The sequence below is a fragment of the Balaenoptera borealis genome (assembly GCF_965194805.1).
Source record: "Balaenoptera borealis genome assembly, chromosome: 8".
Taxonomy (NCBI): Eukaryota; Metazoa; Chordata; class Mammalia; order Artiodactyla; family Balaenopteridae; genus Balaenoptera; species Balaenoptera borealis.
In genome coordinates, this window is record NC_138865.1 from 55,650,414 (window position 1) to 55,663,852 (window position 13,439).

General features: G+C 40.6%; 1 long non-coding RNA gene across 1 annotated transcript in view; it reads right to left on the minus strand.

Moving 5' to 3' along the window:
- LOC309633178 overlaps nucleotides 1-12,989 on the minus strand; it is a 395,503-nt gene extending 382,514 nt beyond the window's left edge. The window contains exon 1 of the long non-coding RNA XR_014247357.1: nucleotides 12,684-12,989. This is a non-coding gene — a long non-coding RNA (uncharacterized lncRNA). The remainder of the gene's footprint in view (nucleotides 1-12,683) is intronic.
- Nucleotides 12,990-13,439: the final 450 nt, after the last annotated feature.

The following is a 13,439-nucleotide window of genomic DNA, read 5'->3' on the forward strand; positions in this document are numbered from 1 at the left end:
CATCTATCTCAGAAAATGTCAAGATTTGCAGGTTACACGCAAGACAAAATACAGCAATCCATTGGCTCTACTCATTCAGTTGAATGTGCAGGAGGCAGGTGGAGCATTGCTCAGTTTTTGTTGTGACCAATGGCAGAAGATTCCCAAGGTAAGCGTATTAGTCCAACGTTTAAATAATTGTTTCCAGTCCCTCCCAAATAGTAAACTAGAGGTCTGAAGAGGAAGGTGTTGCCTCTCTTTTGTACGGAAAAAGCAACACACATAAAACAAAATGGAATACCAGTGTTCACAGTAGCGTTATTCACAGTGGCCAAAAGGTGGAAGCAACCCAAGTGTCCATCGACAGTTGTATAGATAAACAAAATATGGTACATACATACAATGGAATATTATTCAGCCTTTTAAAGGAAGGCAAGTCTGACACAAGGTACAACATGGATGAACCTTGTGAACATTATGCTAAGAGAAATAAAACAATCACAAAAAGACAAATACCATATGATCCCACTTATATGAGATAACTAAAGTGGTTAAATTCATAGAGACAGAAAGTAGAATGGTTATTGCTGGGATGCGGGGAAGGGAGAGTTATTACTGACTAGGTATAGAGTTACAGTTTTACAAGATGAAAGAGTTTTGGAGAGTGGTTACATAACGATGTAAACGTATTTAACACAACTAGACTGTATACTTAAAAAAATTAAGATGGTAAATTTTATTATGTATATTTTACAATTATCATTTTTTTAATTTGAGAGGTCAAAGTTAATTCTAAGTGGCTTTACAGTAATGTCAAAGAACCTCTGTTCACATAGATACACACAATCAGAAAACTTAAAGATCTAGGTCACATCTCGGAAGTCCGCAAGTTTAGAAAAGCTAATGAGGTTGAAACAAAAGCAAGAAGAAGAATATTCTGGATTCGGGATAACGTTAGCTTACAGTTTCAACTCTCTTGAATTTGATTCAGCCAATAAAATGTGAGCAGAAGCAATATTTGTCACTGAGTGGAAGCATTTAATTGCCAGTGCAAGACAGACCAGCATTCTCCTTTCCCTACCCTGGCGGCTATGGAAGCATGAGGGCTGAGATGGAGCTACCATCAGCATGTATTCCTCAACACACACAGTGGGTCACGCCCCGCTAGCCACCCACACCAGATACGTGGCCTGATGGAGAAGTACACCTTGGTCGTGTGAAGCCACTATGATTTGGGGGTTGTTTGTTACCACAGCATCATCTAGCCCAACCTGACTAATATAGAGTTTTAAAAAAAAATGGAATATGGGAATTTGAATTTCAGCTTAATCAATAGACAGATACTCTTTAATGGTAAAAATCCTTTATTTCATTGCAACTGATTTCTGAAAGGAAATTCACAATGATCACTCTTCATAAAATGTACAAGATATTAATAGTAAAGAAAACGTTTTTCCTCCATGTGTAGGACTACATCATAGATCGTGTATGACTCAGCGGAGAGCGTGTGCCTGTGTTGTTTGGCTGGTTTGTGAGGGGCGCAGAGAACATCCTAAATAATAAGCACATGAAACAGTTTCTTCCTCCCATCCAAGAACGTGTGGGGAGAACATCCTAAATAATAAGCACATGAAACAGTTTCTTCCTCCCATCCAAGAACGTAGCAACAGTTGCTACATCACACTTGGGTAGAGAAGGTGTTCAGAGGCACGTCCTCTCCCTTTCAACAAGTGTCAAGTTCCTGGATGTTTTGGACAGTTTTCTAAATAAGTATCTGTTAATCTTCCAGGGGCATGATGACTGGAGGAAAAAACACACAGAAGCCAGTTTCCAGCAGGTTACGTGAGAGGGGGAAGGGCAGAGGGTTTTCCCTTCCCTTCTTCCCCCAGATCATTCCTCCGCTGAAGGCAGAGTGTCTGGGAGCTGAAGCTATTCCCAAACATCTGAAAACCATTTATAAAAAACGGAGGTTACTACAAATAAAGACACTTTAAGCTGGTGGTTCATATCTTTAGTTCATGATGTAACTAGACACTAAAATAATAGTGTATGCTCTGGTGGAAAAAGTCACTGAACAGAGTTCTGAGACGTGTGGTCCACTCCCATCTCTCCCACTAACAAACTGGGACGTGTCGCTCAACTTCCTAAGACCTTAACTTCTCTCCTCCTTAAATAAGACAGGTCAGACCAGTGTTTCCCGAAATGTGGTCTTTGGTCCAACTGTGTCTGAATCCTCTATGGGTATGTGGTGAGGGGAACGTACCAAAGGCACATTCCTAGGACGCATCCTTTCCCTACTGAATCAGAATCTCCAAGAGTGAGGCCCAGGAATTGGCATTTCAAAGTTTCTCAGCTTCTAATCCCAAACTCCTAATTCAATATCTTGTAATAACTTTTAATGGAAAAGAATCTGAAAAAGATTAGGAGTATATATATATATATATATATATATATGTACACACACACACATATATATATATGTGTGCGTGTGTGTGTGTATAACTGAAGCACTTTGCTGTACACCTGAAGCTAAAACATTGTAAATCAATTATACTTCAATTTTTTAAAAAAAGTTTCTCAGCTTCTAGTTGCACAGCTTTAGTCTTTGGTGACCTTTGGAACTATGCAGAAGACCAAACTACTTATACACAGCGAAGTTTCTGAACCAAAAGACTGAAGAATCTCTAAGGCCCCTTCCAGCTTTATAATTCTACAGACATGAGCACAGCTGAAAAGAAATATGTAGCTCCTACACCACTCACTCCATCCCCTCCAAAAAAATGCTTAATTCTTTACATAGAGATCATCCTGGTGCAAAATAAAATATGAAAGCTGATATGGTATTATGTACTAACAATTCAAAACAACCTCCCCATTCATTTCACCTCATCTCCCTTCTTCACCACAAAAAAGCCTGAACCTCAATCACACCTTAGAGAATAAATTTTAATACCACATATGATATTTTAAAGCCAGATATTTACATCATGTTAACTCCATGTTCTCTCCTAAAACCGTTTCCAAATATGAACATCAAAATTTGTAAAACAATAAAATATTTCTTTACTGTATCTCTGAGCAAATAGGTTAGACTCTATTTAAGCAAGGAATGGGAAATACACAGTTATTGAAAGACTGAAAGCTAAAATACGAAAATGAGGATGGACAGGGTACCGACTATTGTGTTTGGCAACTAGCAGGCAGTCAGTCAGCATGGATTCCCTTCCCTGAAAAAAAGTCCAACTCTCTAGTTGCAGAGACAGTCAGTAAATCCAGACCTAGAACTTAGGTCTTAGGACCTCAAATCTAGTGTCTTTTTTCTAATACTGACCAAAGTTTTGCTTACACTGGGAAACAAAACACATGAATCTCTGAAAAGTGTGCATAATAACCAGAATGAGCTTTAATGGGATTTGGAAATGGATCAAGACAGGAAAATAGAAATAATGAAAGAGAATAAATAGTGCTAACTTCCAGTTAAACATGGCAGGTTGAACACCACTTTTTTCCATTCTCTCCCAAATGTCTGCTAAAATAACAGTAAATAAATTAAAATGACAAGAGAACTGGAAAGGAGACAACAGCAGACAAAAGATGCCAATAAATTTTTGGAATATGGAAAGCTGGTGGAGGAATTGTAACTGATTTAACAGGATTGCGCCTGCAACAGGATATAATGATGGGAAGCAAGACAATTTGGCCTGTGAAAGCTCAGAAAGGCTTCAGACACAGAGGCACCTGGTGCTGCAAAAGATGGGAGTGAAGGCTTGGCTACAACTGGAACAGTGGTTGAAAAGTTATGGAAAGAAGACTCTGTTGAAAAGTAAAATTGAGACAATCTTTCAGAAAGCATAACTAAAAGAACAAGACAAAAGATTTTAAGAGCTATATTGGTAGATCCAGGAGGCTTAATAACTGACTAAAAGGAGTTTCACAAAAAGCAAACACATACAATGCTGGCAAGGAAATTATCAAAGACATGAAAATAAATATTCCCCAAACTGAAGGCTATAGATCTATTGAAGGTCCATGAAAAACCTAGCACTGTGAATTTAAATAATCCACATCGAGGCACAGCATCATGAAACTGTGGTTCAGAGGTTGGCAAATTATGGCTTGTGGTCCAAATCTGGACCACCGCCCATTTTTTTTAATAGTTTATTGGAACACAACCATGTTCATTCATTTCTATATTGTCTAGCACTGCTTTCCTGCTATAGCAGCAGAATTTAGTGGCAGAGACAGTATAGTCTACAAAGCCTAAAATATTTCCCAAGAGAAATGAAACCTATGTCCACACAAAAACTTGCACATGAATGCTTACAGCAGCATTACTCATAACAGCCAAAAGGTGAAAACAACCTACATGTCCATCCACACACAAATTGATAAACTAAATGTTGTATATCCATACAATTAAATATTATTCAGTCATAAAAGGAATGAAGTACTGATACATGCTGCAACTTGGATGAACCTTGAAAATACGCTAAGTGAAAGAAGCCAGTCCCACAAATTCACATATTATATGACCCCGCTATATAACGTCACTCACATGAAAATCCAGAGTAGGGAAATCTATAGAGAAAGAAAGTAAATTATGATTGCCTGGGGCTGGGGGGTAGTGAAGAGTAAGGGTAAGCTAAAGGGTACAAAGTTCCTTTTTGAGGTGACAAAAATTACTAAAATTGACTGTGGTGATGGTACACATATCTGTGAATATAATAAAAACTACTGAATTATACACTTTAACTTGGTGAATTGTATGATGCGTGCATTATATCCCAATAAAGCTCTTTTAAAAGGGAAATACACTAGAAAAAAATAGAATAATAACATACTGCTTGGCACAGTGTACCCATTACAATAGATTAATACTGACCATTGGGTCTCTAAAATGTGATAAAACATCATGAAAGAATGATGAAAGGAGGATGAGGAAGAGAATTAGGAAATCATACCATAATGACAATTTAATAGAATACAATAAATCATATTAAAGGTATACTGTAATAACTATGGAAGTACTATCATATAGAAATCACAAAGGATTAAAAATGGTTATCTAATATTAATATAGTCAAAAGCAAAGTTGATTTTAGAGCACAGACTATTACCAAGGATAGATAAGGTCATTTAATAATGACAAAGGAGTCAGTTCACCACAGACATAACAATTCTAAATGCTTATACACCCAATAACAGAGCTTCAAAATAAAGAAAAAACTGATAGAACTTCAAGGAGAAACAGACAATTCCACAATGGTAGATGGAGACTGTAATATACATCTGTCAATAATTGATACAGTAAGTATATCAGTAAAGACATAGAATATTTTAATACTCTCAACAAACTTGACCTAATTGATGTTTATAGAGTATTCCACCCAACAACAGCTAGATTAATCAGGAAAACTTAAAAGACAGAGATTTGTAGGAAGTTTAATTTTTTTCAAATGCTCATAGAACATTTGCCAAGACAGACCATATTCTGGGCCATAAAACAAATGTCAACTTAAAAAGATTCAAGTTATATAAAGTGTGTTCTCTGAACACACTGGAATTAAAAGTAAATAACCCAAATATATCTGGAAAATCTCCAAATATTTAGAAACTAAACAACTCATTTCAAAATACCCATGGGTCAAAGAGGAAATCAAAGGGAAATAAAGTATTTTGAAATGAAAAATAAAATGAAAACACATTTATGATATGCCAGTAAAACAGCACTGAAGAAAAATTTTTTATCACTAAACACCTATGTCTGAAAATATAAAAGGGTCTCATATCAATGACCTCAGCATCCACCTTAAGGAACTAGAAAAATAGGAACTAATGAAACACAAAATAGTAGAAGAAGGAAAATAATAAAGATGAGAGAAGAAATAATTGAAATAGAAAACAAAACAATAGAGAAAATCCATGAAATCAAAAACTGGTTCTTTGAGAAGACCTATAAAATTAAGCCACTAAAGCAGCCTGATAAAGAAAAAGAATAAGTAAATAACCAATATCTGGAATAAAAAAGGTGACATAACCACATGTTCTAATATTAAAAAGATAATAAGGGAGCATCATGAACTACTTTATGCCAATAAACTCAACAACTAAAATGAAACAGACAAATTCATGAAAGACACAAACTACCAAAGCTAACTCAAGATGAAATAGATAACCTGAATAGCCCTACATCTATTCAAGAATTTAAATTTGTAGTTAAAATCCTTCCCACTAAGCCAACTTCGGGTCCAGATGGTTTCTCTGGTGAATTCTACCAGTTAAGGAAGAAATCATACACCACTATTTCCAGGCAATTGAAAAGAAAGGAGTATTTCCCAACTTATTCTATGAAGCCAGCTTTACCCTGATACCGAAACCAGACAATGACACTGCAAGAAAATAAAACTACAGACCAATATTCTTCATGGACATAAATGCAAAAATTCTAATCAAAATTTAGTAAATCAAATCCAGCAATATAGAAAAAGGATAATAAATTATCACCAAATCAAGTTTATCCCAGGAGTGCAAGATTGGTTTAACATTCAAAAATCAGTCAGTGTAATTCACTATATTAACAAACTAAAAAGGAAAAGTCATATAATAATTAGATGCAGAAAAGCATTTGACAAAAATCCAACATCCATTTCCGATAAAAACTCTCAATAAACAAAGAATAAAAAGAACTTCCTTAAGCTGATAAAGCGCATTTACAAAAACCCTACACCTAACATCATACTTAATGGTGAAATACTGAATTATTGTTCCCTAAGATTGGGAACAAGCAAGGATATCTGTTCATTCCACTTCTTTTCAACTGTGTCCTAGAGGTTCTAGTCAATGTTATTAAATAAGAAATAAAAGGCATCCAAATAGGGAGAGAAGAACTGTCTTTATTTGTATATGACATGATCATATGTGTAGAAAATCTGACTGAATATACCAAAAAGCTACTACAACTACTAAGTGACGTTGCAGAAAATAAGAACAATATACAAAAATCAATTGTGTTTTTACATACTAACAAGGAAAATCAGAAACAAATTTTTTAAAAAACAGTGCCATTTAAAACAGCATTAAAACTATGAAATACTTAATATAAATCTGACAGAAATATGTAAAACCTGTACACTAAAAATGACCAAATATTGCTTAGAGAAATTAAAGAAGACCTAAGTAGATAGGTATATATCATGTTCAGGGATCATGAAACTCAATATTGTTAAGAGGTTACTTCTCTCAAAATAGATCTATAGATTAAAACAACCCTAGTCACATTCTCGCATACCTTTTTTTTAAAAAGGTTGGCACACTCATTCTAAAATTTATATAAGGTAGCCAAATCAACATCCTTGAAAATGAATGACAAACCTGGAGGAATCACACTTCCTGAGTTCAGAATTTATTGTGAAGCTACAATAATCAAGAGTGTGTAGTACTGGCACAGCAACGGACATACAGTTCAGCAAAATAGACTAGAGAATCCAAAATAGACCCACACGTATGGACAACTGAATTTTGACAAAGGTGCAAAGGCAATTCAGTGGAGAAAGGATAGTCTTTTCAAAAAAATCTTGCTTAAAACAATTGAAAATCCATGGGTGAAAAATGAACTTTGACCCATATCTTGCACCACATACAAAATTAACTCAAAATGGCACATAGACTAAATGTAAGGTATAAAATTTCTAGGGGAAAAACCCGTGTGATCTTGAGTTGGGCAAATATTTCTTAAGAACAAGAGCGAAACCACAACTTACCAACAAATAGTAAATTCAACTTCATCAAAATTAAAAACTTCTGCCCATCAATATACAATGTAAAGAAAATGAAAAGACAAGCCACAGACTGGGAGAAAGTATTTGTAAATGATACATCTGATAAAGGACTTACAGCCAGAATACATAAATAATTCACACAATAGGAAAACAACCCAATGAGAAATGGGCAAAATATTTGAATATTTTGCCAGAAAAAGGTATATACATTCTAAATAAATCCATGAAAAATATGTTCTACATTATCAATCATTAGGGAACTGCACATCAGAACCCAGAACAAGCTACTAGTATACCGATTTGCATGGCTAAAATAAAAGACTGACCTCAGCAGGTGTTGGCAAGGATGCAGAGGAACTGGAACTCTTGTATACTGCTAGTAAGAAGGTAAAATGGTACAACCTTCTGGAAAACTGGCAGTTTCTTAAAAAGTTAAACATACATCTACCAATGATTCAGCCATCCCACTCCTGAAACAAATAAGACTACATGTCCATACAAAGACTTATAAACAAATCGTTATAGCAACTTTCTTTGTAATAGCCAAAAACGAGAAACACGCTGTCCATCAATAGGTGAATGTTGATGGACAACAAAGTGTAATATATCCGTACAATGTAACACTACTTGGGAACAAAAAGAAATTACTGGGAACATGCTACAGCATGGATAATCTCAAAATAATTATGCTGAGGGGGGAAAAAAGCCAGATCAAAGAAAAAAGTGGGGGGGGGTGAACTGGGAGATTGGGATCGACGTATATACACCAATATGTATAAAATAGATAACTGGGCTTCCCTGGTGGCGCAGTGGTTGAGAATCTGCCTGCCAATGCAGGGGACACGGGTTCGAGCCCTGGTCTGGGAAGATCCCACATGCCGCGGAGCAGCTGGGCCCGTGAGCCATAATTACTGAGCCTGCGCGTCTGGAGCCTGTGCTCTGCAACAGGAGAGGCCACTATAGTGAGAGGCCCGCGCACCGCGATGAAGAGTGGCCCCCACTTGCCACAACTAGAGAAAGCCCTCGCACAGAAACGAAGACCCAACACAGCCATAAGTAAATAAATAAATTTAAAAAAAAAATTAAAAAAAAAAAATAGATAACTAATAAGAACCTGCTGTTTAAAAAAAAATAAAATTCAAAAAAAAGGGGGGTACATACTCTATGATTCCATTTACATAAAATTTGAGAAAACTCAAACTACTCTACAGTGACAGAAAGCAGATCACTATTTGCACCGTGATTTAGGGTGTGAGGAAGGGTGGCAAGAAGGGATTACCAAGGGTAATGAGGAAACTTTGGGGTGATGGTGTCACAGGTGTATACATATGTCAAAACTTATCAAACAGTATAGTTCAAATATGTGCAATTTACTGTATGTCAAATATACCCCAAAATAATATCAAACAAACAAGAAAAATGGTTGCCTTTGGGCCATGGGATCTGACAAAGGTTAGGAGAAAGACTTGGGCAAGAAGTTGCTATATTTCTTTATAAGCCCTTAGGAGTATTTTTTTAACCATGCAGAATTATTATCACAGTAAAAATAAAAATAAAAAATAAGACAAAAGCAAGAACATACAAGAGAACAACAAAAGAGACAAGAAAAATCTTTCCTTCAAGGTCTTTAGTTGAAAATCAGGTGCCCACGAAGTCACAAATTCTTTCAAGCCATCCTGTTTTTTACCTCATTACCAAATTCCTAACAAGGGTAGGATTTAGAATACCATAGTAAATGAAAATATTCAATCTTAGTATTTGAATAAGCTATCACTGGTATGCCACCATAAGAACATGAATTGCCACGAAGTGATATTTTTAAGCAGAAGTAATGGATTTGTGCTGATCTAGCCACAATCCTCTCCAGGAACGTTGTTTATTTTTACAGTGGATTGCTACAGATGGGTTGTAGAAATCATTAAGTAGTTGGTAACCTCTACTGGTTAAAACAGTTAATTATGTACTTCCTTACCTGGGAGCAATTTGGGCAATGGGATGAATTTGAGTTCAGCTGATGAAATGAAACTGGTGTCAGTAAAATAGTGTTTCATAAGAACCTAAAGAGTGAGCTACCTTCAAGTTGCACAGGGAAAGAAAAGAATCTCTCAAGTTAGGAGGGTAATTCAGCCAGGACAAAAGGGAAGGGAAATAACCCCTGAAAGCAGAAATTCAGTGACAAGACAGGAGAAATGCTGAGATTTCCAAATAATTTTAATTTGCATTAAAATTGTTGTTTGGACTTTTGGAGAATATAGCTCAGGTGTAATTCAACTTGGGGAGCCAGAAGCTCTTAAACAGAGATCCTCTTTTAACTATGGGTACAATATATACAAGAGGTCTGATAACTCTGGTAGTCATGCCTTCATATACAGAGAGCTCTGATGAAAAAACAGTTTAACGAATGTATAAATTCCAGTGTTCCAGTCCTTTGGCACTGGCTATTGGTTTTATTTCTTCTTGATTTGATATTAAGTATCCTCAAGTTTCTGGTCCGTTTAATTCACAGGTATAACACCCATGTGGTTTTTTAAAAAGTGTTAAATTGTGTTGCAAGATCAGCTGCTTCTGACCAACACCTGACTAAGCTATCTCTAAAGTGCATTGCATTCAACCAGAATACAGAACCCATCTACCACTTTAAACTCTCTGATATCCTTTCCCCGACAAGTTTAGTCAGGCTTCTCACATGTGGAGAGCAGCCCTGCCAAGTGGAACAAGAAAAAGTCATTTGGAACTAAACAATAAACCACTTCCAACACACACACAAGGCTCAAATCTGCTTTCATCATCTTCACCCAGAAGAAAGTTGGTTGAGAAGAGAAGCAAGGAAGAACAGGTGTGTAACACTGGGAAAATCGGTTTGTCCTGAATGTCAAGCGGGCACCGAATGACTTGAAATAGGTCTAAACAAGCAGAGTGTTTAAAATATTAAAAAACAAGCAGCGTGTTAAAGTATATTAAAAAAAAAAAACCCACACAAGTGTAAGAAACTACATTACGCATCTTTGCATCTTCTTTAGCATCTTTGCTGGATTCAAATATTACCTGATAGTTTACCAAAGCCTCAAGGATAAGGTAGAATTTCTACCCCTATGATTTTTTAAAAATCAGACACAAGGTGTTCTGTCTTGATTTTGGTTAGAAGCCGACCTGCCTGGTGTTGTTAGAGCTGGCAGTACCTTCAAGAACATGGGCCAACACCCTCACTTTACAGATGAGGAAATGGAAGGTTAAGGGCCTTGACCAAAATGACATAGCTAGTTAGGGACAGAGCCAGGAATGGAAGCTGCATGTTAAGACTCTCTCCCTAGCCTGTCTCTTAGGCCCTCTTTACTCTTCTCCCTTGAGTTTTCTTTTGGGCTCAGGATTCTATTAGAACAGGTCACTGTAAGGCAGGTCATTTTGACACAGTGGTTTTCAACCCAGCTGCACAATGTAATCACCTGGGAGCTTTATAAGTCCCAGCGCCCCGGCCTCATCGTCCTACCCCCAAGGACGCTGATGCAATCCAGCTGAGGTGGGTGCCTAGCCCAGGGAATGTCAAGAGCCTCCTACAGGCAATCCTAACAGGCAGCCACCTGTGAGAAGCCCTGCCGATGGAACAAGGCATGCTGGGAATAAAAGTGGCTCATAATTAAGACAAGCTTTTGCAGGGGTTTTTCATGCTCCAATCTAAGCAGGTGTTCCCTGTTGAAAATTTCTATCACTTCTTAGGCTAGTCTGTGCCTGTCAGCTTCCAGCCGGCTCTGGGTCCTTCTTAGCCCTCATTCTTGGTCCTCCCTCAGCCTCTACAAGTGCACCACTACAATCAAAATGACCATTAAAATAGAGAACTGAAAATAAGTTTCAAAAACGTCAAGTAAAAGCAAGGGAAGGAAATCCCCCGATTTGGACAAGTCTCCATAAGCAAAACAGAGGAAAGTGAGGCTATCTGGCGATAATTCCGGCCAAGAGTATTTGGGCATTTTCCCAGAATTACCCAAGTAATCCTGTGAAAAGCAAATCTATGTAGGCTAAATTATGTACAAACCGCCTAAATCATGAGTTTTAATCAAAAGTTACCTGACTCTGGAAATCGTGAAAGCCAAAGACACCACATGCATCACGGGTTTGACTGACCCCCGCCTCCTTCCCTAAGCAGCTCCCTCCAGGGTCTTTCTGTAATAAACCGTAGCCAAGCCGACTACACCCTTCCGGGACCCTTCTGCTCTGCCTCGGGGCCTGGGCCCACCGACTCAGGAGGACTCCCCAGTTCCTACACCCCATGTGGCTCGGGAGAAAACCCTAGGCGCATCCGAAGGGGGCGTGGTGAGGGCGAGTCCTCGTGCACCGGCCAGAACCACCTTTTCTCCATTGCAGAGCATCAGGGAGCCCACCTAGTCTGGCATCTGCGCACCTTACAACGCTCCGCCGCCCGACTCTCCCGGACGCGGTGGCCCTGAGGTGACGGTGTCAGAAGCTCACTGGGGCCGGGGAAGGACAGGAGTGAGGAGAAGTGTACCAGCGCCCAAGCCTTCCCGGAGACGCCCCTGCCTCCTCCGGGAAGGAGAGAAGAGGTTCCCCGAAGGACTGTCCGGAAGAGGTGCGGGGTCGCGGGCTCCCTGGGAGAAGGCCGCACCCCAGCTCAGGCGCCACCTCCTCGCCTGGGAGGCAGGACGAGGGCGTGGGCGGGAAGCCGGGACGCGGCCCCAGGAGGCTGGGCAGAGGCTCAGCGCAGGGTCTGATCCCGCCAGGTCGGGGCTCGCCGCGAGGGGCCGCCTTAGTCCCAACCCCACGCCACCTGTCCCAGCTCGGGTGGCCTCGCAACCCTAGGACAGTCCCTGGCCGGAGAGAGCGCGCCCCAAGCTACAGCACTCCCCGCTGTAGCACAGCCTAGAAGAAGGGTCCCAGGAGGGGGAGGGACGCAAGACGAGCAAGCTGCCCTACCTGTCCGGCGACACAGAGCAGGCACCAGGTGCCCCCGAGGATGCGGGCCAGGAGCCCCGAGCTCCAGGGCGCAGCCCGCCGGGCCATGGCCCCGCAGCGGGGAGGAAGGGGAGTCCCGGACGAGGCCCCACCCTGCAAGTGGTAGGCGCGTCCCGCGCAGGCTGCGGGCTCTGCGGCGGTGGGCAGACCCGGGACGTGCGCCTGCGGGGCAAGGCTGCGCTGGGGCCGCCGCGCGTGCTCTGAGCCGCCCTGCGGCAGCGGAGCCGGCGGCTTTGAATGGGAGCGCGTGCGCTGGGGGTGGGGGCGTTATTTGTGAATGTGCTGCTTGTCTTGGCTCGGGATGGTTCGCGCTCCCCCCCCCCCACCCCGCTCCAGCACCCCCTCCGGCTCCTGCTCCTCCCCTCCTGTGTCAGCCCAGCGAAGGCGGGGAGCGCAGACACCCAGCCGCCCGGGCAGCGACCGCGGTGCGCGTTTCGAGAAACCCGAGCGGGGCTAGGCGCTGGCTTCTATTTATTTATTCTTTTTAAAGGGGGGGGGGATGTCTTGCGTGGCACACCTTGCTGCTGGCGTTTGGAATGCCACCCTGCCTGCCCTAGGACAGTGCGGGATGAGAAGGGAAGGCTCTCCCCGGATGCTAGCGCTTTCCCCGGGACGAGTCCCCAGGGCCATTCCCTGCGCGCTTTCCCTGGAGCTCGCGGCGCTGCAACCGCCCTGGGAACCACCCGAGACCCTCCAGGGAGTGGGGAAGAGTTTGTG